Here is a 26,375-nt window from a genome sequence, read left to right as displayed (position 1 = left end):
TCTCTCTCTCTCTCTCTCTCTGCCCCTCCCCCACTCGCACTCTGTCTCTTTCAAAAATAAACATTAAAAAAACTTTTTTAATTTATTTAAAAAAATATTGCCTTCATCATTCCTTATCTGTATTTCTACAACAGCTGTTTAACTAATTTCAGCTTCTCGCCATCAAAAACCACTTCCTTCTTCCTTTCTCTATGATTAGGAACGTTCTTTTTTCTTTTTACTTTATATCATGTAAATGTTCAAACCTATAGAAAGGTGATGAAAACAATAAAATAATCTCATGTGTCCATTATCCAGTTTCAACTGTTCAGAACTCATGACCAATTTATTTTCATCTATTTCCCATCCCTGATTATATTGAAACAAATCCCAAGCATTATAGCATTTCCATTCTAAAAGACACAAGAAAGGAACTCTTTAAAAAAAAAAAACTAGGGTGCCTGGCTGGCTCAGTCAGTTGAGTGTCCTACTTCAGCTCAGGTCATGATCTCATGGTTTGTGGGTTCAAGCCCTGAGTTGGGCTCTGTGCTGACAGCTCAGAGCCTGGAGGCTGCTTCAGATTCTGTGTGTGTGTGTCTGTCTCTAACCCTCTCCCCGGCTCACACTCTGTCTCTCTCTCTCTCTCTCTTAAAAATAAGTAAACATTAAAAATATTTTTAAAAACCTAATTATGAAACATTGTCACACTTAAAAACTAACTATAATTTCTTAATAGCAACAAATCAAACAGTGTTCATAATTCCCTGATTGTCATGTGCATTTTTATTTGACAATTTGAATAGGGTCTAAACAGGGACCAGAAATTACTATTGTTTCTATGTCTTTCAAGCCTCTTTTACTCTATGGGTGTCCACTCTTCCTTTCCTTTCTTTCATTGTTATTATAGTAGTTGTTGAAGAAAATGGGGTGTCTGTTCTGTTTTTTGATTACATTTCCAGGATATTATTTCACATGTTTGTTTGTTTGTTTGCTATGCATTTCCTATAAACTGGTGGTCAGATCTAGTGGTGTGATGTGTTTTGGATTCTATATTTTAGGCAAGAAAATCCCATAGGTTGCCTCAGACACTTGTGTCAAGAGGTACCTAAGAATGACTCATCTCTTTTTTATGTTACCAGCCGTTAGCAAGATCAATGAGGTATTACAAGCAAAATGGTGATATTTTACCATTTCTTCTTGACTTATTAGCTAGAAATTGTCTATAAAGGAGAAATTTTCCTCATTAATTACTTGGTTACCCTAAACTGTGATTTTATGCTCTGTACTGAAAGTCCTTCACAATCCAGCTCTGACCTATCTTGTCAGCTTCAACCTCTCCTCCCCACCACACATGTAGTTTCCCCAATAGTCTGATGGTTTACAAGAAATGTGTTTCAAGATCATTTTTTTATCTCCCCAGCATTGAATAAGTGGTGGCATATATTAGGCAATTAAGAAATGTTTGCTGAATGGGGGAGTGAATGAGAATTTCCTGTATAAGTAACTGATCACGTAATACTTGTATTTATACATGATTTCAAACACATTCAGACTTTCAGATGCTCATACTTAATGTCAGAAAGAATTCTTTTCAATGTGAATACAATAATGCACTGACAAGTCATATTAACTTCTAATACAACATTAGCAGTGAATTAAATGAAGACATCCTAAATTATACCATTCAAGAGATAAATGTTATTCTAGAATAGATCTGGCACCATGCACTTTTAGCAATATAAAGTCATCAGTTCTCAAGGATTTTATTTCCTATCACCTGCAGTAAGTAGACCATCACTCTAAGCAGAGTCAGGTAACATTAGCATTTCAAAGAGAACACTAAGCAAACCTTCTTCAAATATATAATGAGAAGACTTCATTCTGAGGAATAGCATTTATCACTCTGTATTCTCAAAACACTCTCCCCTTGCCTTAGAAGACATCATACCCATAGGTTCTCTCCTACAAATGTCACTTTCACTCTGTGTCTACCTGCTCAGCCTCTCTGTGTGGTCTTTAAGTAAGAGTTCCTCAAGGTTCAAAACCAAACTTGCTTTAGTTCCATATTTACACCCTAGGCAATGCCATCTGACTATCCAACAATTTCTTATTTCCTGTCCACATCTTTCTTCTGAATTTTAGATGAAGTATGGAACTGTCTACATCACTCCTTAGAAGTCCCAGAGGCAGCTCACAACGAACATCATCATCTTCCTCCTGCAGCCTGCTGTCCTTCCACTATTCAGAATCTCAAAGAAGAGTACCACCACCACGCAGTTAGAGAAACCATAGACCAGCCATGACTTCTCCATCTTCCCACTGCTCATAGCCAATCAAGCACCAGTTTTTGTTTTTGTTTTTTTCTGTTCTACATCCTAAATACTCCTCGAATGAAACCAGGTTTCTCTATGTCCCCATTGACCATACGAGTCCAGGGCATTAGGGAGCTTTTCCTGCTCTGTAGTCAGTGTGTCCCAATGGCCTCCCTGCATATACTCCTGCCCTGAGTCCATCTAGAATGATCTTTTAAAAATTCTTTCACTCCCTTGCTTACCTTCCTTTGGAGGTTTTCTGTTCTTTGGGGATAAAGAAGAAAAATGGTTAACCTTTCCTAAAAGCTTTGCCTGATCTGGATACAGTTTTTTCTATTCCACCATTTCACTCTACAAACAACACTCGGTTTCATTTAAGAAGTACAACTGTATTTGTTAAGGAAGGGATAAGTCTTTGGGCACGAGGGTGGTTCTCTCAATCTAGGGTACATGGCCATCCCCTTCTACTTCACCTAAGTTGTGATCAGGGCGTGGTTCAGACATATGGTCTTCAAGAAACACTCTGTGACACATACTCCACACTCCCTACCACTACCACCAATGCTAGGTTGGGATCTGTACCTATAAGATCCTATACGACCCTATACTCCTTTATAGCCCTTATCACAATCACAAGTAATTAATCTTGTTTTAAGTTGAGAGAGCTTTTTTAAAAAAAATATTTGTCTCCTAAGCTAACATGTGAACTTGACAAAAGCTAGAGGGCTAGAGTGTTGTCAGTCTTAGTCACTGATACACTGGTCCTTGATACATAATGCACAATAAATAAATATTTGTTGAATAAAGAAAGGGATAAATCAAGAAAAATGGCACAGGGGACCTTCACTTTGCAATTTGCCTCCTAGGGCTTCAGGAACTTTCATGTCTGGGCCAAAGTGAGATCTTCTGCTAAGGCATACACACGCATCTTTGTAAACAGTAAATACAGTGCCTGCATTCTTGATTTTGTCCAATACCGTTTTATTCAACTACATTTATAAAGTATCCTTTAATGAGTAGGAGTGTATTCAATCAATATACTTTTACTGTGAGTCAATTAGGAATACTCTGCTAAAAGCTGTACACACCTTTAAAATTCTGAATGGCTATTAGAGATTATTTATCTCTCTGGTGCTCACTGGCATAGTACCTGCCACATAGAGGTTGCTACTATATTTTTAATCTTATTACATTTGGAAGTGATGACGTTACTTTGGGAGATACTAGTAGGTAAGACTGGGGAAATTATAATAAGCTTTGTGCCCAAACCAGCATGGAAAAGGAGCCTTGCCTCACAGCATGGAGAAGAAGCCTCATTATAGAAGTTAGTTGCCATAATACCTGCAGTTTGCGTTACACTGAAATTCTATTGATGGAAAATTACCCTCAAGGTACTTGACTGTGGATGGCTACAGACTAAAATATGGCTTAAAATGGAGCCTAATATTGTCCTTTGCAGAAGACTATTGTGAAATATTCAATAGATCTCTTTGAGAACATATTAGCATAGTTATTTGTAAATCTAGGGTCTTTGATAAAGAAATTGCATAAACAAGGGAACCTCACAACTGGAGAAAATTCTGATTCTCAGTAGCACATCTTAGCTTTGTTGATAGAGCTACTATTAAACATTCTTAGCTGATGTACTTATATAGGACTTAAAGTTTGCCAGTAATCCTAAATTCAAATCTTTTGTCTTTAATGATTTTGTTTTTGTTTGCTTGTCCTATCAGTTATGAGGGTTGTGTTAGAAATCTATTGTGGATTTATCTATTTCGCCTCGTATTTTTGTCAGACTTTGCTTTGTATATTGATACTGATATTAGATGCATATAATTTATTCTTATTATTTCTTCCTGACAAATTCATTCAATATTATGACATACATGCCTGTTTTTGTTTTTACTGTTATCTCTTCATTAAGGTTTACTTTGACTAATATTATAGCTTCACCAACTCTTTTTGGTTAGTGTATATAAGGTATATCTTCTTAGTATTCTCTTGCTTTCAAATTTTATGTATCTTGGTTATGCAAGGTGAATCTCTTATAAGCAGCATATAGTTGGATTTTGCTGTTCAGTCCAATCTAACAATATTTGTCTTTTAATTATAGTATTGATCTGTTTACATTTACCATAATTACTAATATATATGAACTTATATCTACAATTGTATTTGTTTTTTTCTCTCATCTGCATCTTTTTTCCCTTCTTTTCCCTTCTTAACTTTTTCCTAAGCAATCAACCTTTTTATTATTTTGTTTTCCCTTCCATTTTTTACACATTCTTTACCTTGGCAATTAAAACCTATATTCCAGATTCGTGTCATCTTCAATTCACCTTAACTCCATTTATCTCCCTTCTTCCTTCTATACTCTTCTCAAAAATTATAATTCTCCATACACTAGAAAACCCACAACACATTATTATTGTTTTAAGAAGTTCCTACTTAGGTAGCAGATATATCCACAAATGTATCCTCATTGGTGCTTTTCAGTCATTCCTGCATTAAATCAATTCAATCTGAGATAATATGCCATTTTACTATAAAAATAGGCTAATATAGAGCAAAGTGAAAGAATTTTACACCTACCACCTAAATTTCACAGTTAACATCTTACCAAGCTTGTTTCATCACATTTTATTATTTGATATATGTATAAGTAAGTTGGAGCTCTTACTATGCTGCTTGCTAAAACCTCAGGGTGCACACTATTACCTACAGTTCAATATTTAGTCACAGTTATTTTACTTTGAGGTTCCTCCTACCTACAAAGGAATGTGTAAATCTTGAGAGTGTCATTCAGTGAGGTCTGCTGGGTGTCCAATGGTATCTCACTGTGATGTTGAACACTTTTCCACGTGCTAATTTGTGTATCTTCTTTTGTAAAGCATCTGCTAAAATATTTTGCAAGCATTTAATTGGATTGTTTACCTTGCATTTAATTGGATTGTTTACCTTTTTATTTGAGTTGTAGAAGTTCTTTTTATATCCTGAGTACAAGTCCTTTGTCACATATCTGTGTTGGACATATTTTTTCCCAGTCTGTAGATTTCTAATTTGTTATCTTAATGATATCTTTTGACAAGTACTTGAAATTTTGATGAAACCTAATTTATCATTTTTTTCCCCTTATGTTACTGCTTTCTCTATCCTGTCCAAGAAAACTTTATCTCTATTCCCAAAGATATTCACCTATATTTTCTATCAGAAGTTTTATATTTGAGCTTTTCCATTTAGATCTATGAGCCATCTCAAATTAATTTTGGTATGATCTTAGGCACTGTTTTAGATTCATTTTTTCCCAAATGGACACTCTGTTGTGGCAACATCATTTATTCAAAAGATATCCATTTATGCATTTAATGTCTTTGAATCCTTGATTGGAACTCAAATGTCAGTCTATTTCTGGATTCTTTATTCTGTTCCACTGATCTACTTGTTAATACTAATGCAAATTACACCCTATCTTGATTACTGTAGATGTCAGAAGACCTGAAATCAAATAGTGTGGGTTCTTCAACTTCATTTTTCCTTTTCAAGATTCCTTTTGATATTCTAGGATCTGTATCAACTTTAGAATCAGTTCGTCAATTGCTAAAAGAAGAAGCCTAGTGACATTATAAGGTTTTGTTCCCTAACTCTGTGTCCATCATCAATTCTCCTTGTTAAAGTTATCTGTCATACTTGACTTCAAATTCCTCTGTGCTCTGTTTTCAGAGCAATGTTCAGCACTAGTTCAATTCCTAAAATCCAATGTGGATATACAAAGTCTTATCAAAAAGTCTTCAAGCACTCCATAGCCTTAATAGGCAATTTAGTATGAATCTTTTAGTTATTCTTCCAAACATTTAATAGTTCATCCCTCCTTCACACCATCACCCATTCCCTATAATTTGGTTGTTAATATCTTTATGCAAGCCATACTGATTTACCCATGTGGAATTTAGGAATTTATTTCTAAAAGATCATGTCATCATGCAAGTAGTTGAACTTCTTCTTTTCCAATTTGGCTACCTATATTTCTTTTTCTTGCCTAATTGTGCTAGCCAAGATTTCTAATACTATATTCATTAGAAATGTTAAGAATGGGCATCACTGTCTTATCTTCCTACTTTAGTAGAAAGGCTTTCGGCTTTTTATCACTCAGTTGGCTGTGGGCTTGTCATATATAGCCTTTATTATGTTGAGTTACATTCCTTCTGTACCTAATTTGTTAGAATTTTTGTTATAAAAGGATATTGAAATGTTGCCAAATGCTTTTTCTGCATCTATTTTAATCCTTCATTCTTCATGCTCATTTTCTTCATTATTTCATAAGTATACACATATGTCAAAATCTAGCAATTTTGATGCTTTCAATTGTAAAGTTTATTGTATTTAAATTGTACCTCAATAACTTTGCTAAAAAGTAAAAAAAACAACAACCAGAAATAATAAATTATGACAATAGATTTGGTCATATTAAGAAGTTTTGAAAGCTTGGGCTGAATTGATAGACCACTAAGTAAGGAAAATATGAAACAATGACTAACTGAAGATAAAACATTTGATCAAGAAAGGAAATGTAATTCTGGTATATGCTGCATGACTCTGTTATGAGTCATATTTATGTAATCTTAATAAGGTTTTAACAATAAATATTGATTTATCAAATTATCAGATAACTATATTGAGAGAATGGGGAAATAGGAGTTTATGAGGATGGTGATATAAATGGGATAAATTATACTCTTGCACAATAAATATAAACTTCATAAATCAAGAAATAACAGTACAGCCATGATATTTACGTAGATGGAGATAAATGCCAGAAAAGATAGCCCAAATATTTATAGGTGGTTATGTCTGGGTTTGGAGATAAGAGTCTACTTTTTATTATAAAATTTGAGATGCTATTTGAATTTTCTAACCTATGTACTAGCATTTATTTTTATCAAAATAAAACTGAATTATTTAACCCCCTGAGAAAGTTAATATTTCATTATAGAAAAAAATTTAAACCAACACGATTGAAATTAAAATGTTTGGTGCCTAGAGAAAGAAAACTTTCAGAAGAAAGAGCTACATTGAATAATTCAATCCCTACATGTTCTGGATAACTGAAATTTTACTGCATTGTTTTAATTTTGCTCTTAGTAGATTTTAACACTTCAAAAGACTGTTCTGAAATTTCTAATTCATTACAGAAGGTTTATAGAGTACTGAAGATCTTCAAAGCACTAAAGAAATACAAAATAATGTCTTTCTATTCATGCTACTGTACAAAGTTTCTCTAGTGATGGTAGGAAAAATAGGATATTTGAAAATTGGTGAGTTGGTATAGCATTATCTACTGAAATACATCTGAGTTCAACTTTTTAGATCTCTTATTGATATCACAGATATGTGATTCCTATACTTTTTATGTTAAACATGTATTTCATGTCAATATCAATTTTTCTACATTTTAAGATTATTTTTTTCTAACTGTATCATACAAGGAAAACAGGAGAAAGAATGGAAATGATAATATCTAGGAAAGAAAACAGAACCAATGCAACTCAATACATAATATGGAACTGAGAAATCTGGCTTTTAAAAGCAAATAAGTGCTTAAAATATAACAAACTTATTGATCTATTCTCAATACAATAGCACAGCTGAGGGCTTGGATATTTATTATGAGAACATTTCACAGACAGAACATTTTAACTAAGAACTTAGCAAAGGTATACAATGTAATCAAGTAGAAATTCTAATAAATTAAGCAACAAATTAGCTCATGTAATGACAAACATACGCTTCTTCTAAATTAATCCTCTGTGCTAAATTTTTATTTGTGGACACTTTCAACTTCTTTTTCCCATTGCCTATGGCATCTCAGTTTGAGTCCAGTCTTATTTACACAATATTATAATTTGCCTAATACAATGTTTTTCCAACTCTTCTCAAAGGTCAGCAAACATTAATTACTTAGTAAATAAAAAAATTTAGCAGCATTCCAAGTGTTCCCAAAGTAAATATATTAGTTTTGTTATGGATTTTAGGCCTAAACTTTATTTTTGGAACTTGCATTAATGGCATGAGCAAAAAAAAAAAAAAAAAAAAAGACTCTGTTTAGCCTCAAATTGCTGATTTCCTAGAGCTACATGTTGCTCTGGCTATTGACCATCCAGATATATCCTGAGAATATTTGTTTGAATCCAATTTATTGATTTCTTAGGCTGAGCTCTTTGCTGAGATGACTGCACACAACTCAAACAATTTCATAGAGTTTGAGGGCTTGAAGGGAACTTGAGGGTCATTGAGAACAACTGCTATCAAAATAATATCACATTGCTTCAGAATATTAATACATAAGAACAAATCCCTCTCTTTGTTGCTAAACTCAACATGTACTTTTCAGTAGTTGACTTGCTTAAATACTCAGTAGAGCCATTTTGTCCTTCCCACTCCTCCTCCTTCTCCTGCTTTTCCTTCTGTTTTCTGACCTGTTTTCTTTCCAGGGCTTCCTACATTGTACCTACTACATTTTACCACTTACTCACAATACCTCTCTGAAAGCCCTTTTATTTTGCAAACTATTTCAATCTTCTACTCCTCAAGGGTTGTCTTATACCCTCTATTCCTATCTCTACTTATTCTCCCATCTGTTCCTCTAGCCTCACCGTTGGTATACACTGAAACACATATTTAACCTAGAGTTCTGCCCTGTATTATAGATTGCATATCCAACTACTTTTTGTACATCTTCAATTGAATGTCCCAAACCCACCATAGCTAAACTAAACTCATTGCTTTTCTCCCACATATCTGCTTCTTCTTCTGTATTCTCCATAACTGTGAATAGAATATTATCTACCCAGCCATTCAAGCAAGGAAACAGAACATCACCCAATTCTATCTCTTAAGTAACTCAAATCCATCAACTTCCCCCCTCCTCCATGTCAATTCTCTAGCTCAGGAAGTGGATTTCTCCTTTCTGTTACATAATACTATGAAAGTCTCCTAACTACAACACCTGTGTCCAGTCTTACTTTTTTCCCACTATGCTTTCAGTCATTTTTCTAAAATATGAGTCCGATTTCCCTTTCTCTCATTTAAAACATTTCAATTGCTACATATTATACTTAGCATAGAGCCAAAGTACGAAAATGGCCTTCAAGGCCTTTGGCTACTTCTCTAATTTCATCTTTTCCTACTAAGTCACCTTTTTGACTCTAGAAAAAAATGAATGCATCTTGCTCAAGCATGACTTCAAAGTGTTCCCTCTTGCTTGAACTCAAGCTATTGTAGATAGGTTTCCCTGACTCTAAGATGAAGGTTAGTGTGCATAAAACTTACTAAAGAGTTCTCTCAGGATGAATACCTGGGAAAGGGAAGGGTAAAGGAGGATGGGGAAGGGAAGGGAAGGGAAGGAAAGGGAAGGGAAGGGAAGGGAAGGGAAGGAACAAAATTAGGTAGCAGAAGCCAGGTTCCTATTCAATTTCTACAAAGGTCTCCGCTAACCCATGGGGAATTCTAAAACTAGGGTGGCCCTTTCAAGTTGTCCCCCACTGTAAAGAGGGGAATAGGCCTTTATACTCCCACATAGCTCAGTCACTGAGTGAATGCTATACCAGGGAAAGGAACATGATGTTGGACATGGAATCTCTCTCTAAATGAGGGAAATTTCTTTAGAGGAATAATGACTAATGGCTGTCAGCTAAAAGAACTCCCAGTCAATCCATAAATCTGGAAGATAGGATCTATTGATTCATCCAATATTCTACTGAAGTCCACCCCTTTTCTTCCTTAGATATTTCTTCACATAAAATCCTCATAGGCCTCTTTTACTAGAGATAACTTAAAATGTTAGTAGGGTGAAATACAGGGCTCTGCCCCAACCAAGCCAACTCATCCATGAACCGAATTTGGTTTTTGTCTTTCTCAGTCAGCTGGGCACAAGGGACCTCCTATGGGGTTACACATAGGTGTGATCTAAGGAGAGGTGTAGGTACAAGAGGAGGATAATATCAGAGTCTGAATCATGAACTGTTCAGCTTACTTGTGGTCCCTACCCTTTTTCATCCCCATTTGTGAACACACAGCTTCCATTTCATTATGAATTGTTGCTAGGCTTGCCAGATCTTATCGCCTGATGAGTATGACAGAACCCATTTTATGATGGGCACTTGTGATTCATGCACCTGATGACTCATAGTCAGGTCATCCATATTTACCAGAACCCATTATCAATGTGAGAACTATTTTTCAAAGTATGTTGATTCTCCACTGCCAATGGTAAAGTCTTGCACCAAAATCCTAAAAGTGTGCGTGGTGGTTCTCCCGTTAGGGCTTGCCATAACTCCATACAGCATCTTTTCTCACCACAAATACTACCAATGTTACATTTTCTTGATCATATGGCCCAAATATAAAGCCTCTTGAACTGCAACCTGAAATGCTACAGAATACTTTCCTGCTCTTGTCCCTAGTCAAAGATGGCAGCTCTTCAAGTCGCTCAGTATATGGGAGGTATTATAAACCTCAAAGGGAGATCATCTGCCTCTGTGACCCAAAGAGGCCCACTGCACATTGGGCTTCCTTCTGCATGGAAGGAGTTGTGACATGCAATGATTTGTCCTTACATTGGATAGGATGTCATGAAATATCTCAGACTGATGGGTACCTATATATTTAACTAATATGTTGAACCACTTAAACCTCATAGAATTTACTTCCCACCTTCTAGAGCATGTGCATTTTAATGATGCCCCCAACATACTGGTTGCTTGTTGATAATCTGGTCCAATTAGCATGTTATCAACATAGGCACCAGTGTCATGTCTTCCGACAGTCCAGGTCTCTTCAGACTACATTATGACAGTGAGTGAGAGAGTTAATATCTGATCAAAGGCCATACCATGTTCCTGAGGCCATGCAAATCTGCTGTAGTAATGGTGTCAAGTTACGGTATACAGCTGAGTTTATAGTAGTCAAAGTTGAGTTTACATTCTGGTATTATTTTCCAGAATTCATCTGGGTTTTAAATGGGCCCACGTATCCTTTAGTCCATATATCTTTATGTCCTTAGGATAAAATATCGTATGATTTTTCTTTCCTCTGCCTGGAATGAAAGCCTTTTTACATACTACAAAGCAGGCCCTATGACTTTCATATTCATATTACTAATTAAATACTGTCTGCTTTTTATATATTTTTCCAAAATATAAATCATGCTTAGCAAGTCACCCAATTAAACCGTCCTTATAATTATCTTTCCCTCTACATATACACACACATGCACACACACACACAGACACGCACATCTACCTATACACACAAAGATTTCTCAAATAATTGATATATTGCCCCCAGTATGGTAAATAGACACCAAAGATACTCCCTCCTCCCAGTGAAACACATCTTCAAGTATTCACATCTTTGCATTGTCCTCTTTGCTTGAATCTGGATTAGCCCCATGACTTGTTTTTGACCAATAGAGTACAGTAGAAGTCATGCTGTATAGCTTCTAAACTAAGGCTATAAGAAGCTTTCTACCTTCTGCCAGGGTCTTTGGAACACTTGCTCTTAGGCTACATCCTCTCTGACCCTAGACTACATATCATGAGAAACCCAAACCACACACAGAGACCACATATAGGTACACTTCTCCATAGCCCAATCTGAGCTCTCAGCTAACAGCATCAACTGCAAGCCAGGTGAGCAAACCATCTTAGACATCTAGCCAAACTGAATTTCTAGATGCCTATAGCACTGGTCAACGCCACAGGACAAGAGCATGGAAGCCCCACTGTATCCAGGTAAGCATAGGAAATCCACAAAATTCTGTTTTAGTACACTTAATTTTGGAGTCATTTATTATATAGCAGTATGTAACTGAAACAACTGGTATACTCTTTCCAATTCACTACTGATAAAAAATTTTAACTATTAAAAATCTACCTTGTGCCAGGGATATCCATATTCATGTGTGAATGGAATATATTCATGTTCCACTCAATGATGGAGTTATCACTGCCAACTAACTGATACGTGGTACAGCTTCTGCATCTCATCTTAGTGTCTGTGTTCCCACAACACTTCTGGTACCAATTGATAAAATTTGGGCTCCCCAGGAAGCAGATTTGTGAGACATAAAGTACAGAGACTTTCTTAGGGATTTCTCTTAGGATCAAGAGCTGTGGCATGGGAAGGAAGGGAAGGAAAGGAAAGAGAAATGAGTTGATTAGAAAGTTGGGTTGTGATATAGTCTCATCAAAGGCTTCAACTGACTCCATAGGGAGCTCTGAAGCTAGGAAGGCTCCTCAGAGTTGTCACTTATTTGTGAGAGTGGACCAGACCTTTATGTTCTTGCAGAGGCCAGTCAATGGAGGCAGGTTGCCCTTAGGAATATGATGTGACCTTTGGCAAGTACAGACTTCCAAAGGAAAAGTCCAGAAAGGCCTGACAGCTGAAAGCTATCCAGTCAGCAGTAGGAAAAGTCCCAAAAGGAAGTCTGGGCATTGCTTATAACATCCTCCAACACCAACCATCCCTCTTTTTTGCCTGCCAACGCTTAACCAATGCAGATGTTTCCTCAGATGTATGTTCCTTCAGGACACAATTTCTTCACTCCCTTTATAACCCAAGTAGATATCCCCCCACATCTTCTGAAAGCATATACTTCTTGTTTTACTATGGTTCTTATCAAACTCTATTATAGTTGCTTATTTTCTTGTCTGTCTCTTCTTTCACTAGACTGTGAACCCTAAGAGAGAAGACAATGTGTGTGTGTATATATATATATATATATATATATATATATATAAAATACAGGGTGATAATTACACTGCTGGTATATAGTAATCCTAAAAATATGAATAAGTAAAATAGTCAAGCATTTTATAAGTACATAATAATATAGTGAAACCACTATCAAACCACAGATGGTCCTCCCCTTGCCTCTCCCTCTCATGTTGTTATTGGTTTGATCTATTAGGGGTTAGGTGAGAGGGAGGTAGATTTACAGATTCAGAGTTCTTACTTCAGTGACAATCCCAGGAGTATGCTCACACCTTTTCTCTGTGTTTGAGCTCCCTATGGAAAATACCAACTATTTCCTGAGTCAGGTACTTCATGGAAGTGGAATGTCAAGTATGAAATACAGCTCTCAAAAAGACTCAGTCTGAAAACTAACATCTAATCAAAGCAGAAAGCAGGATAAGGTAAGCCTTTGAGGAATAAAAATGGTTATGTATCTATTATTATGTTTATTTACATATTTTAGAGATGACATGAACTTCTGTGATTTAATATATAAGTAAACTTTATAAGTAATAAATATTTTCATAAATATGTATACAAATAAGTAAATGACAATTTAAAACATGCCCACACAACTACCCAGGCATGCTAAATAGATATCAATATGTAAACAGATATGTAGTTAGATATTATTTTACATTAAAATATATTTAATTCTTTAGAATTAATTAAATAATTAAAAGTATTTTTTTTATGTTTATTTATTTTTGAGAGAGAGAGAGAGAGAGCGTGAGCGGGGGAGGGCAGAGAGAAAGGGAGACACAGAATCTGAAGCAGGCTTCAGGCTCTGAGCTGTCAGCACAGGCTCTGAACTGACAGCTCAGAGCCTGACATGGGGCTCCAAGTCATGAACCGTGAGACCATAACTTAAGCCAAAGTTGGATGCTTAACAGACTGAGCCACCCAAGCACCTGTAGATGGCATTTTTAAATGAAGAAGCAAATATGATATGCTTAGGAGTTTGGGCTCTATCTCAAGGCAATAGGGATCTACTGAAAAATATTGAGCTAGAGAATGGCTTCATCAGATTTTCTTTTTAAAAAGATTAGAACTTTTGAGGCCACCTGGTGGCTCAATTGGTTGAACGTCTGACTCTTCATTTTGGCTCAGGTCATGATCCCAGGGTCATGGGATGGAGCCCTGCATTGGGCTCCTCCACTTGAACATGGAGCCTGCTTGAGATTCTCACTCTCGCTCCCTCTGCCACTCTTTCCTGCTCGTGCTCTCTTTCTCTCTAAAAAAATAAAATAAAATAAAATAAATATAAAATAAAAATATAAAATAAAAAAAAAGATTAGGATTTTTGATGAAGTCCAATTTATCTCTTTGTTCTTCTTGTTGCTACTTATGATTTTGGTGTCATATCTAAGAATTTGTTGACAAATCCAAGATCATGATAATTTATCCCTGTTTTCTTCAAAGAGTTCTATAATTTTATCTCTTACCTTTAGATCTTTGAGTCATTTTGAGTTAATTTTTATATGGTATGAAGTAAGTGTCTAATTTCATTCTTTTACATGTGACTATCCAGTTATTCCAGTACCACTGTTGCAAAGGTTATTTTGGGGCACCTGGGTGGCTCAGTAGGTTAAGTGTCTGACTCTTAATTTTGGCTCAGGTCATGATCTCATAGTTGTGGGATCGAGCCCTATATGGGGCCCTGCACTGAGCATGGAGCCTGCTTGAAATTCTCTCTCTCCATCTCTGCTTGTATTGTCTCTTTCTCTCTTTCAAAATAAAACATTTAAAGAAAAAAAGAAAAGGTTATTTTCTCTCATTTAATGGTCTTGACACCTCTGCCAATAATCAGTTGACCACAAATATATGAGATTTTCTTTAGACTCTTAATTTTGTTTCACTGATCTATATGTGTATCACAATACCAGTACCACAATGCATTGACTACTGTCTTATTATGTAAAGGTTTGAAATCATGAAGTACGAGTCCTCCAATTTTGTTGTTGTTGTTGTTGTTTCTGTTGTTGTTTTTCAAAATTGTTTGGGCTATTCTAGATCCTTTTTCCAGATGAATTTTAGAATCAGCTTGTCAATTTCAACAACTAGCCAGTTGGGATTCTGATAGAGATTGTGTAGAATCTGTAAATCATTTTGGGGAAGGTTACCATCTTAACAATATCAAGAAATCCAACCCATGAATATGTGATGTTTTTCCGTTTAATTTTCAAACACAATTATCAGAGTATACATTTTATACTCCCTTTGCTAAATTTACTACTAAGTATTTTATTTTTCTTGATGCTACTGTAAATGGAACTATAAAGGAAATTATCAAAATAATTAAAATAAAGGGTGAAAATATGTATAAATTACATATTTTATGCAGAACTTTTATCTAAACTATACAGAAAACTATATTACAATTTAATAAAAAGACAAATAATATAATTAAAAATGGGCAAAGCACGTAACTACACATTTCTTCAAAGAAAATATACAAATAGCTAGCAGATGCATGAAAATTCTCAACAGCATTAGCAATGGGGAAAATACATGTGAAAACCACAATGAGATGCCATTTCACACCTAGGAGGATGACTTAATCAAAAGTCAGATAATAACAAGTGTTAGTGGGTATGTGGAGAAACCAGAACCTTCATAGACTACTAGTTGGAATGGAAAATGGTATATCCATTTAGGATAACACTCTGGTAGTTTCTCAAAAGGTTAGATACAGAGTTATATTATGAACGAGAAATTTCATTCCTAGGTATATTCTTTTTTTTTTTTTTTTTTTTAATTTTTTTTTTTTTTCAACGTTTTTTATTTATTTTTGGGACAGAGAGAGACAGAGCATGAACGGGGGAGGGGCAGAGAGAGAGGGAGACACAGAATTGGAAACAGGCTCCAGGCTCCGAGCCATCAGCCCAGAGCCTGACGCGGGGCTCGAACTCACGGACCGCGAGATCGTGACCTGGCTGAAGTCGGACGCTTAACCGACTGCGCCACCCAGGCGCCCCCCTAGGTATATTCTTAAGAGAAATGAAAACATACAACCACATAAAAACTTGTACACAAATATTTATAGAAGTGTTATTCATAATAACCAAAAGATGGTGATAATTCAAATGTTCAAATGCCTATCAGCTGATGAATGGATAAACAAAATATGGCATAGCATACAGTGGAATATAATTTGATATTTTTGCATATTGTTATTTTACTATCCATAAAAAGAATGAAGCATTATACATGTTACCATATGGGTGAATCTTGAAAATATTAAGTGAAAGGAGACAGTCACAAAGACCACATATATAATTCCATTTATATGAACTGTCCAGGGTAGGCAAATACAGAAAGATGGAAAGTTCATTGGTAGCTGTTTAGGTTTGGGTGAGAGTGCTAGTGAGTGACAGCTAAAGGGTATGGGTTTTCTTTATGAGGTGATGAAAATGTTCTCAAATGTATTGCAGTGATGATTATACATATGTGTAAATATGTACGAAAAATCATCAAATTGTACACTACAAATGGGTAAATTGCATGGTATGTGAATTATATCTCAAAAAAGCTACTATTAAAAAATTATTCGACTAAAAAAACCTAGAACTTTCAGCTCCATCTAAAGAGTTTGGAAGTCATCACTCCCATCCCACAACAACAAAAGAAGCTGAACAAATTGAAGACCAATGACTTTTCTCAGATCCAGCAGAGAAGTGATGTCACAGGGCAAACCACTACTCCAAAATTTGGGGAGACAGGAGAATACAGAGAACCACAGCAAAATCAACAAGTCAGGAACAGAAGTCCCTGCAGATAGTAACTGATGGGATCACTTAAATGGTGACAAATTGCTGAAGGTTGAGTACAGCTTCGCTTGAGAATTAGAACTTCCAGGAATATCTTCTCATATTTTTAATTCCCAAGCTAATCCATACTCAGCCTGCATCAATTCATCAAAGTTACCATTTAAGTTCCTATCACTTACTGCCTCTGGGAGAGGGGAAAATGAGGTGTTGCTAATCAGTGGGTATAAAGTTACAGTTATGTAAGATGAATAGATTCTAGATATTTGCTGTACAATATGTGCCTGTAGTTAACAGTACAGTTTGCACAATTAAAAATCCATCAAGAGAATAGAGTTCATGTTAAGTGTTCTTACCACAACAACAACAAAAAAAGAGTTGCCAAGAGTTAACTTTTGAAATATATTTAAAGATACATCTTTTTGGTGAATCTCTTATTCACATATTTTGTCTTAATGTTCATTAAAACCATCATTTTATTAGTTTTCTTTATGTATTAATTCCTGTGTTATACATATTGCAAATATGTTTCCTATTTGATCAAATACTTTTGAAAAATTTTTAAAAATTCTGTGGGCTCAGTTTTTGTTGGGACCTCCATGCTTTTGTGGGTTTTATCTAAGAACCCCAGCAGGTATTCAAAGTGAAGGTCTGAGCAAAACCCCTCCTATTCCAGGCAGATGGGGGGGGGGGTGGCAAAAGTTACCTTTTTGAAATACAATGAGAGCTTTTCCATAACAAAAGTCTGTCCTCCGGGAAAACTACTATACCACAGCTTTATCTGACCTGGAGGAAGCACAATTATCCAACTGCAGCTCACTAGGCTTCCTATCTAGAGACACAGAGGAAAAAATGAAATAAAAAAAGACTAAGAAATGCTTCTGAAGGTCACAGCTCAGGAACTGAGTCCCACTAAAAACTGAGATACAATCAATAATGACAGTGGGTTACAATCAAGAGACCTGCAAAACACAGGCCCTGTTTAAGTTCGTAGAGAAATACAAACACAACAGGGAAGGAAGCAAACAAAGAAACTAGAGGAAAACGAATCCTCTGTCACATTTGTCTGTGGAAATATTAAACGCAGCTAGCTCTTGGTCCAATTAACATAAAGCTTCACACTAAAGGCCTATTTGCCTTGGTTCCTGTTAAGTGATGCATCACACCCAGCTTTCAACAAAAAATTGAAAAGTGTGTTAAAAGGCAAGAAAAACACAGTCTGGGAGACAAAGCATCAGAACCAGTCTCAGGTACAACGCAGATTTTGGAATTATCAGACAAAGATTTTTAAAAACTATGACAAACATGTAAAGGACTCTAACAGAAAGAGTAGACAACATGGAAGAACAGATGAGTAATATAAGTAAAAAAGTGTGAAACTCTTAAGAAAGAATCAAAGTAAAATCCAAGAAATTAAAAGCATTATAACAGAAAGAAAGAATGTGTGTTTTAATACACTGGACATGGCTAAGGAAAGAATCAGTGATGCTGAGATATAACACTAACTTTCCAAACTGAAATTCAAAATGAAAAAAAAAGAATTTTTAAAAAACAAATGCAGTATCCAAGAACTCTGGGGCAATTCAAAAGGTGTAACGTATATATAAGGAGAATAGGAGAAGGAGGGGCACCTGGGTGGCTCAGTTGGTTAAGCATCGGACTCTATTTCAGCTCAGGTCATGATCTCATGGTTTGTGAGTTTGACCCCTGCATCAGGCTCCATGTGGAGCCTGCTTCTGATTCTTTCTCTCTCCCTCTCTTTCTGCCCCTTCCCTGCTCTCTCTCTCTTTTTCTCTCTCTCTCTCAAAATATTTAATAAACTTTTTTAAAAAGGAGAATAGGAGAAGATGAGAGAAAGGAACAAAAGAAATATGTGAAGCAGTGATGTCTGAGAATTTTCTAAAATGAATGACAGACACCAAACCACAGATCCAAGAGGCTTAGAAGACATCAGGCAGAATAAATTACAAAGATCCACACCAAAGATGTCATATCCAAACTGTAGAAAACCAAAGGCACAGGGAATATGTTGAAAGAAGCAACAAGAGTGGGAAAAAACTTGGAAAAACATTCACTTATGAAGGAACAAGGAAAAGAATTACATTGAACTTCTTGTTAGAAACCACAAGAGCAAAAAGAGAACAGAGCAAGATATTTACAACGTTGAAAGGAAAAAAAAAAACCCAACATCAGAAATCTGTATCCAGTAAAACTATTCTTCAAACATGAAGGAGAAATACTTTCCCAGACAAAGGCTGGGAGAATTTGTCACCAGTAGACCTGCCCTATAAGAAAATGTTAAAACCCTCAGAAAGAGCCTATGTGTGTGGCTCAGTCAGCTAAATGTCCAACTTGGGCTCAGGTTATGATCTCGCAGTTTGTGGGTTCGAGCCCCGCATCCGACTCTGCACTGACAGCTTGCTCAGAGTCTGGGCCTGCTTCAGATTCTGTGTCTCTCTTTCTCTCTGCCCCTCCCCCGTTCTCTCTCTCTCTCTCTCTCTCTCTCTCTCTCTGTCAAAAATAAACATTAAAAAAAAAAGACCCTCAGAAAGAAGGAAAATGATACAGGTCTGAAGCTTGGATCTACATCAAAAACGGAAAAGTGTAAGGGAAGGAATAAATGAGGGTAAAACAAAATCTGTAAGTTTTTTCTTATCATTAATATAATAGATAAGTATAAAGCAAAATCATCAACAATAAATACATTAGGTGATTACATTACACGGATAAGTGAAATTAACGTGATAAGCCTCAAGAAAGGTGAAATGGGAATACTCCATTACAAGGTAGCTGCACTACCCATGACATGGAACAGTGAGTTATTTGCAAGTGGGTTTAGTTGTGAATGCATATTGAAAATTCAAGGACAGCTAGCAAAAAAATTTAAAAGTAGAATTAACATGCAAAGAGAGAAGGTAAAATAGGATCATATAAAATGTTCAATTGAAATCAGAGAAGGCAGAAAAAGAGGAAACATAAAAAAAAGAAAAGAACACACGCAATGAACAGAAAATGGCATCAAACGTGGTAGATATTAATGCAGCTGTATCAATAATCCCTTTGTCTCATAGTGGCTTGAATACACCAATTAAAAGATAAGAGACTGTCAGAGTGGATTAAAAAAAACCTCAAGTACGTGTTGTCTAGAAGAAACCCGTTTTAAACATAAAGACATAGAGTAAATGTAAAAGGGATAGAGAAAAATATACCATACAAACACTAATTAAAAGAAAGCAAGAGTAGCTATATTAATGTCAGACAAAGCGGACTTCAGAGGGTGGAAAATCAAGGGGAATAAAGGGGCATTATATAGTGACAAAGGGGTCAATTCTTTAACACATAACAGTTCATAATGTGCATGCTTTTAACAATACAGCATCAAAAAAACACGTGGCAAAAACTAATAGTACCACAAGGAGAAATAGATGAATCAACCATGATAATTGGAGACTTCAACAGCCCTCTATGAATAATTGATAGATGTAGCAGTTAGAAAAGGAATAAGGATAGAGTTGATCTGAATAGCACCATCAATCAAATTGATCTATTCAATATTTACAAAATACTTCATCCAACAACAGTAGAATACACATTCCTCCCAAGTTCACATGGAACATTTACCGAGATAGACTTCATGCTGGGCTAAGAATTAAACCTTACCAAACTTAAAAGAATAAGAATCATACAAAGCATGGTCTCAGCCCATAATGGAATTAAACTAGAAACAATAACAAAGATAGCAGCAAAATCCCCAGAGTTGAATATTACATAACAATGTGCTAAACAACATATGGGTCACAGAGGAAGTCTTAAGAGAAATTTTAATATATGTGAATTAAACAAAAGCTGGAAGCAACCAAGATGTCCCTCAGCAGGTGAATGGATAAACAAATTGTCTAACATCCAGACGAAGATATATTATTCAGTGATAAAAGAAATGAGCTATCAAGCCACTAAAAGATATGGAGACACTTTAAATGCATATTGCTAAATGAAGGAAGACAGTCTGAAAAGACAACAGACTGAATCCAAATATATGATATTCTAGAAAAGGCAAAATAGGGAAATAATAAAGAGATTAGTAGTTACCAGGAGCTCAGGGTGGGGATGGGGGTTGAATAGGTGACATAGTGGAAACTTGAAGAGCAGTAAAACCATTCTGTATGATAATATAATGGTGAACACATCACATTATGCATTTGTGAAAACCCACAGAACTGTGTAACAGGAAGAGTGAACCTTAATGTAACTTCAGTTAATAATAATGTTCTAATATTGTTTCATTAATTATAACAATTGTACCACACTAATTAATGTCAGATGTTCACAACTGTGGAAATGATTGGGGATTTGTAGATGGGGGGTGGGAATGTGTGGGAATTCTACACATGCTCATTTGTTCTGTAAACTTAACACTGTTCCAAAACACAGTCCATTAATTGACAACAAGGTTTGCATGTGTTGAGTGTGAAAAAAATTGGAGAACCATTGTGAATAAAGACAAGGAGATCAATTAGAAGACTATTAATTAAGGTTAAGTTAGAGAATGATGGTGGTGGTTTCAAATTAGGTAAGAATGATAAGAATGGAGCAAAACTGAAAAATTTTAAATACTGTGAGGAGGGGGTCAGAGAGAGAGAATTTTTAAAAGGGTAGGTGGGAAGAGGTGACAGGTAAGAGGAGACACGTAGATCCCTCAAGATTCTGGTTTAGCAAAACAAATCTTCAGCAATTATCAACACACCACTATTTTACTAGAAAGAAATATCCATGGGCATTATAGATATTCGTCTTGCTAAGAACCAACAAATAATGCTGGTAATCTCACTAAAATTAATAGATTTGAACTATTTTAAAGTTTTCTATGGAATTTAAAAGACTTACAGAGACTTAATATTTTATCATTGATGATGGAAGATCCTTAATGCAGAACAGTGTCTAAACCATGTGCCTTGGTAGTCAGACCTTATGAAATACGGGTTTGGATCAGTTCTACTCATTCTTGGCACAGTAGAATTAACTGATATTGATCCCACTAGCAATTTTTTTTAAAAAATTAGTATTGATGTTTAGCAATGGTAAGATAGATAGTTACCTGTGATTTCAACATGGGACATACATTGTGGGGCAGCAGCAACATCTCTTTAAGCCTCATGTCTCTTTTGTCTTTGTTCACACTCCTGTTGTCAAACCTGTGATGAACAGAGGAGAGAAGATTTATTGGTATGTTTTCCTGTCATATAAGACAAGATATACAGAAATGGATGCTTGAAGTACTCATTAATAAGACATGGGTTGTCAGCATTGTATAGCAGTGCAGGCTAAATCCATTATGATTAAGGGCCCTCATCTTAAAAGGTAATCTGCACTAAAAGGTAGGCAAACAGCCAAAAGCTCATAACCCTACTTGCATTTGAGGGATCTGGAAAAGGAAAGAGATAACATTTTGTTTCAGGTATTCATGTACAGGAAAAGCCTAATGTATTTCTCTCTCTCTCTCTCTCTCTGTGTGTGTGTGTCTGTGTGTGTGTGTGTGTGTGTGTGTGTGTGTGTGGGTGTGTGTGTGTACACTTATGCCTGTACGCAAAGTTAAAAGACAGTAGAGGTTTATTTGAGCCCCTATTTTTCAGTCAATAAGAACTATGATATTTGGTAAGAAGAGAGGCCTACTGTGAGTAATCCACTGAAACAAATAGGGTACATTTTCCTTGATGACATTTATTTGAAAGTTTTGTTCAAATGATCAAATAAGCCATCTTAGACATTTACTTGGCTCAGTTTAATCCAACAGCGCTGACTTCATAAAAGACATTTCCTGTAAAGGATCAAGTCAAATTCATTCATCTTTGTGGTCAGATTTCTCAACCAGTTAGGACTGCATTCTTCTACATGTAAAGAAAACCCTAGTAAAACTTGGTTTAATTTTGTTCACAGAACAGAGTCCAGAGATAGCAGCCCCAGGCTGTCCAGCAGTTTCATTAGGCCCTGTAATGCCCACATGACCTCTTCATCTGTCCCCCCAACCTTATTACATGGCTTTCCTCTTCCTAGTTGTTGACTCATGGTTACAAGAAGGTGCTTCAGTCTCAAATTCACATTCTAGGAACTAAAAGGCAAAGGCACAAAAAGAATGCATCCCAGCTCAAACTGTCTTTTTAAAAATTTGAAAATAGGACAGCAATAGCACTTCCAGAATCCCAATCCAATTGACTTCTATTTACATCTCACTGACTAAGGTTGGGTCACACGACTATCTATAGCTACAAGGCCTCTGTGGAGCTTAGCTTTTTCTCATATAGGCACACTGCTGTCCCAAGGGAACTTGTGGTCAGGGCAGTTAAGTATCAAGGGGAGAACATCTATGGGGTAGACACTCAGCCAGATCTACAGCACTCTTTCCATTTGCATCCCGCTGGCCTCCTTATTCTCATTTTCACATTTTTGAAAGCATTCATCTCAATTTCACCTTTCTGAAGACAATGACCCTTTGGGAATTGTTGTTTTCTTGTGTCAGTACTTTGGCAAAAACAAAGAACCATTCTTTCAGATGGGAACCAGGCGTTCTCTAAAGTAACCAAAATGTTCTATGATCCTATTATAACCAAATATAATAGAAAACAAATTCTAATAGAGCCCAGTGCAGTATTCTACATGTTATAATTGAGCACAAATGTATCCCTAGTCTCTGGTACTATCACTGTATCCCAGACTTGCAGAAAATCTGGGTCCCCTGTAGTCACGATCACTGTAACCTCTTGGACTTTGCCACATTTTTGCTATAGTGGGTAAGCTTTAATACTAATTTTTAAGAAGCCATCCCTCATGTGTATTATAATTTTTGAGAGATATTTTTCAACTACACTCATTTATCCTAATTTTTAGATGTATTCTAACACAAATATAACTTTTTCTCAGCATAGGTAGGAAATACCTCTCATAGGCTTCTCTATTGTTTTCAAACCTATTCCTCAGCTCCAGGCTCTACACATGTTGCCATAAATCCTAGTTAACAAAAGGACTGGTTATGCATTTTACTGCAGAATCAAGGGGATTCTTTCCCTCCCCTCCTCCTCCCTTTCTTCCTTTCTTCCTCCCCTCCTTGTCTCCCTCCCTCCTCTCTCTCCCTTCCTTCGTTCATTCTTTCCTTCCTTTTCTTCCTTCCTTCCTTTCTTCTCTCCCTCCCTTTCTTCTCTCCCTCCCTGTCACTCTCCTTCCTTCCTTCCTTCCTTCCTTCCTTCCTTCCTTCCTTCCTTCTAGGGTATCTGATATGGAAAAGCATGAAAGAATTTTGATGATTCTAAGAAACTGAAATTCCATGTGTCACTTAGTGCCAGAACTCTAATGCTAATTTCTAAAGTTCACTTGGAGATTTCATAATCATTGCATCTGATTTTTAATTGTGGCAATTTCTGAAAGGCAATTCATACATACCTAGCACTGTCAAAGAAATAATTTGGATAAAAATACATGATAATACCAACAAGACAACTTTTAAAACTGAAAAAAAGCAAACTTCTCTATTCTGATTCAAGAACTCCATTCTGTAAGAATGAAAGGTAAAATAAAAACAATCTGGTGTCACCATATCCCAGATTAACTAAGCACTGGCTCAGCAAAAGTCAAGAGCATAACAGAGTTTGCCTCTTAAAAAAAATTTAAAAATTATCTAGCCCCCATGTAGTACCCAAATCAGTGGACAGGCTCCCAAAGCAAATGATGGGACTCCTTTCTTAAAACCCTCATTATAGTACCATATATACTCATATACTATCCCTACAACCACTGCACCCTCATATTGTACCACTTGCCTTCATGCCTACCTTTGACCAGATACGTGGGCTTCCACTGGGTCTCTGACATGCCAAACCATTCCCGATAATGTTTTCTCAGAGAGGATTTTGATGACCACTTCCTCTAAAGAAGTATTCTACCTCCCTTAGCCACTCGCTATGCACCACCAGGTTTATTCCCTTCCCTCTCAATATTATCTTCTTTATTTCTTTGTTGACTTATTTCTTCTTTGCCTCTGCACTAGAACACATGTTCAGTGAGGGCAGAGAATCTTTATTTTTATTCGTAAGTGCAACCCTAGGATAGACAACCATGTTTGGTACATGGAAGGTACCTAATAAATATTGGCTGGATTAACCAATTACACCAGAAGGTAGATTTTTTCTTTCTTTTATTTTTTTTTTAACGTTTATCTTTATTTTTGAGACAGAGAGAGACAGAGCATGAGCAGGGGAGAGGCAAAAGAGAGACACAGAATTGGAAGCAGGCTTCAGGCTCTGAGCTATCAGCACAGAACCCCACGCGGGGCTCGAACTCATCAACTGCAAGATCATGACCTGAGCTGAAGTCGGACGCTCAACCGACTGAGCCACCCAGGCGCCCCTAGATTTTTTTTTCAATAAAAGAAATTACAAGGCTGTAGGTCTTATTTCAGAGGAGGGATAACAGGATAATAATCTGTGAAGCCAAAAAACCCACACTTGTCTCTCATGGCAGTGTTGGAGACCAGAATAAAAGGGGACCTACCATTGGTGTTTGACAAGCAAGCTGGAAAACTAGAAAACTGATCTTAAACATTCTTTCCACAACATGATTCTATAAATCAACTATGCTGTAAGTTTCTTGAGAGGAGGGACTTTGTCTTACTCATTTTTATACTCCCAGTGAAATAACTGGCTCAATTTACTAAACACTATTTTTAAATGTTTATTTTTAATGTTTATTTAGTTTTGAAAGACAGACTGTGAGTGGGGGAGGAGCAGAAAGAGAGGAAGGCACAGAATCTGAAGCAGGCCCCAGGCTGCCAGGATAGAGCCCAACACGGGGCTCAAACTCACAAACTGTGAGATCATGACCTGAGCTGAAGTCAGACATTTAACTGACTGAGCCACCCAGGTGTCCCTCACATTTATTAAATAAAAGTCATTTGAAATTAATCAATACTGTCTATAATACTTACTCTCTATGTATCCATCAGGGCCTGGTCAGGACAGGGAAGCCACACCAGTAATTTGCACAGAGAATATAGAACTGTTAACTATGCTCGTTCATGATGATAAAATGTGGTTAACAACTGATGGAGTAGAAGAGAATTGTTAAGGTGAACATAAGTAGCAATGCAGGGAACCTCCCTCTGTGCTTTGCCATTGGCAGAACTTAACATTGAGCCACAGGCAAAGAATAAATGTTGTTGAGTCCAGCTCCAACAGCACAACGTAGGACAAAGAAGTGTGGGTTTGGTGCTGAGAAGCAATAAATTAATAACTATCACACGCTCACTCTTCCCAAAAATACTTAAGGCAGCTCTCAAAGGAGCATATCCTTGAGCAACATAAAAAACAAATACATAGGTGAGTAGTTACAGATATTTAAGGATAGGAGAACTAAGGTGCAACCAGAGGTTTTATGAATACACAAGATATATGCTTTAATGGCTGATACTGGTTTTGTACACATTACTGAACTTAATTCTCACAAAATCCTTGCCAGATTGATATTATCCTCAATTTTACAG

General features: G+C 36.2%; 1 long non-coding RNA gene across 1 annotated transcript in view; it reads right to left on the bottom strand.

The window, feature by feature from the left end:
* The window catches only part of LOC131492027 (uncharacterized), a 509,746-nt gene that overhangs the window by 33,302 nt on the left and 450,069 nt on the right, over window positions 1-26,375 (bottom strand). Inside the window, exon 7 of the long non-coding RNA XR_009251788.1 lies at window positions 21,945-22,041. This is a non-coding gene — a long non-coding RNA (uncharacterized LOC131492027). The remainder of the gene's footprint in view (window positions 1-21,944; window positions 22,042-26,375) is intronic.

The sequence above is a fragment of the Neofelis nebulosa genome, chromosome 12 (genome assembly GCF_028018385.1).
Source record: "Neofelis nebulosa isolate mNeoNeb1 chromosome 12, mNeoNeb1.pri, whole genome shotgun sequence".
In the NCBI taxonomy this organism is placed as follows: domain Eukaryota; kingdom Metazoa; phylum Chordata; class Mammalia; order Carnivora; family Felidae; genus Neofelis; species Neofelis nebulosa.
The sequence above is the reverse complement of the archived record's forward strand: the minus strand, read 5'-3'. Positions and strand labels throughout refer to the sequence as shown.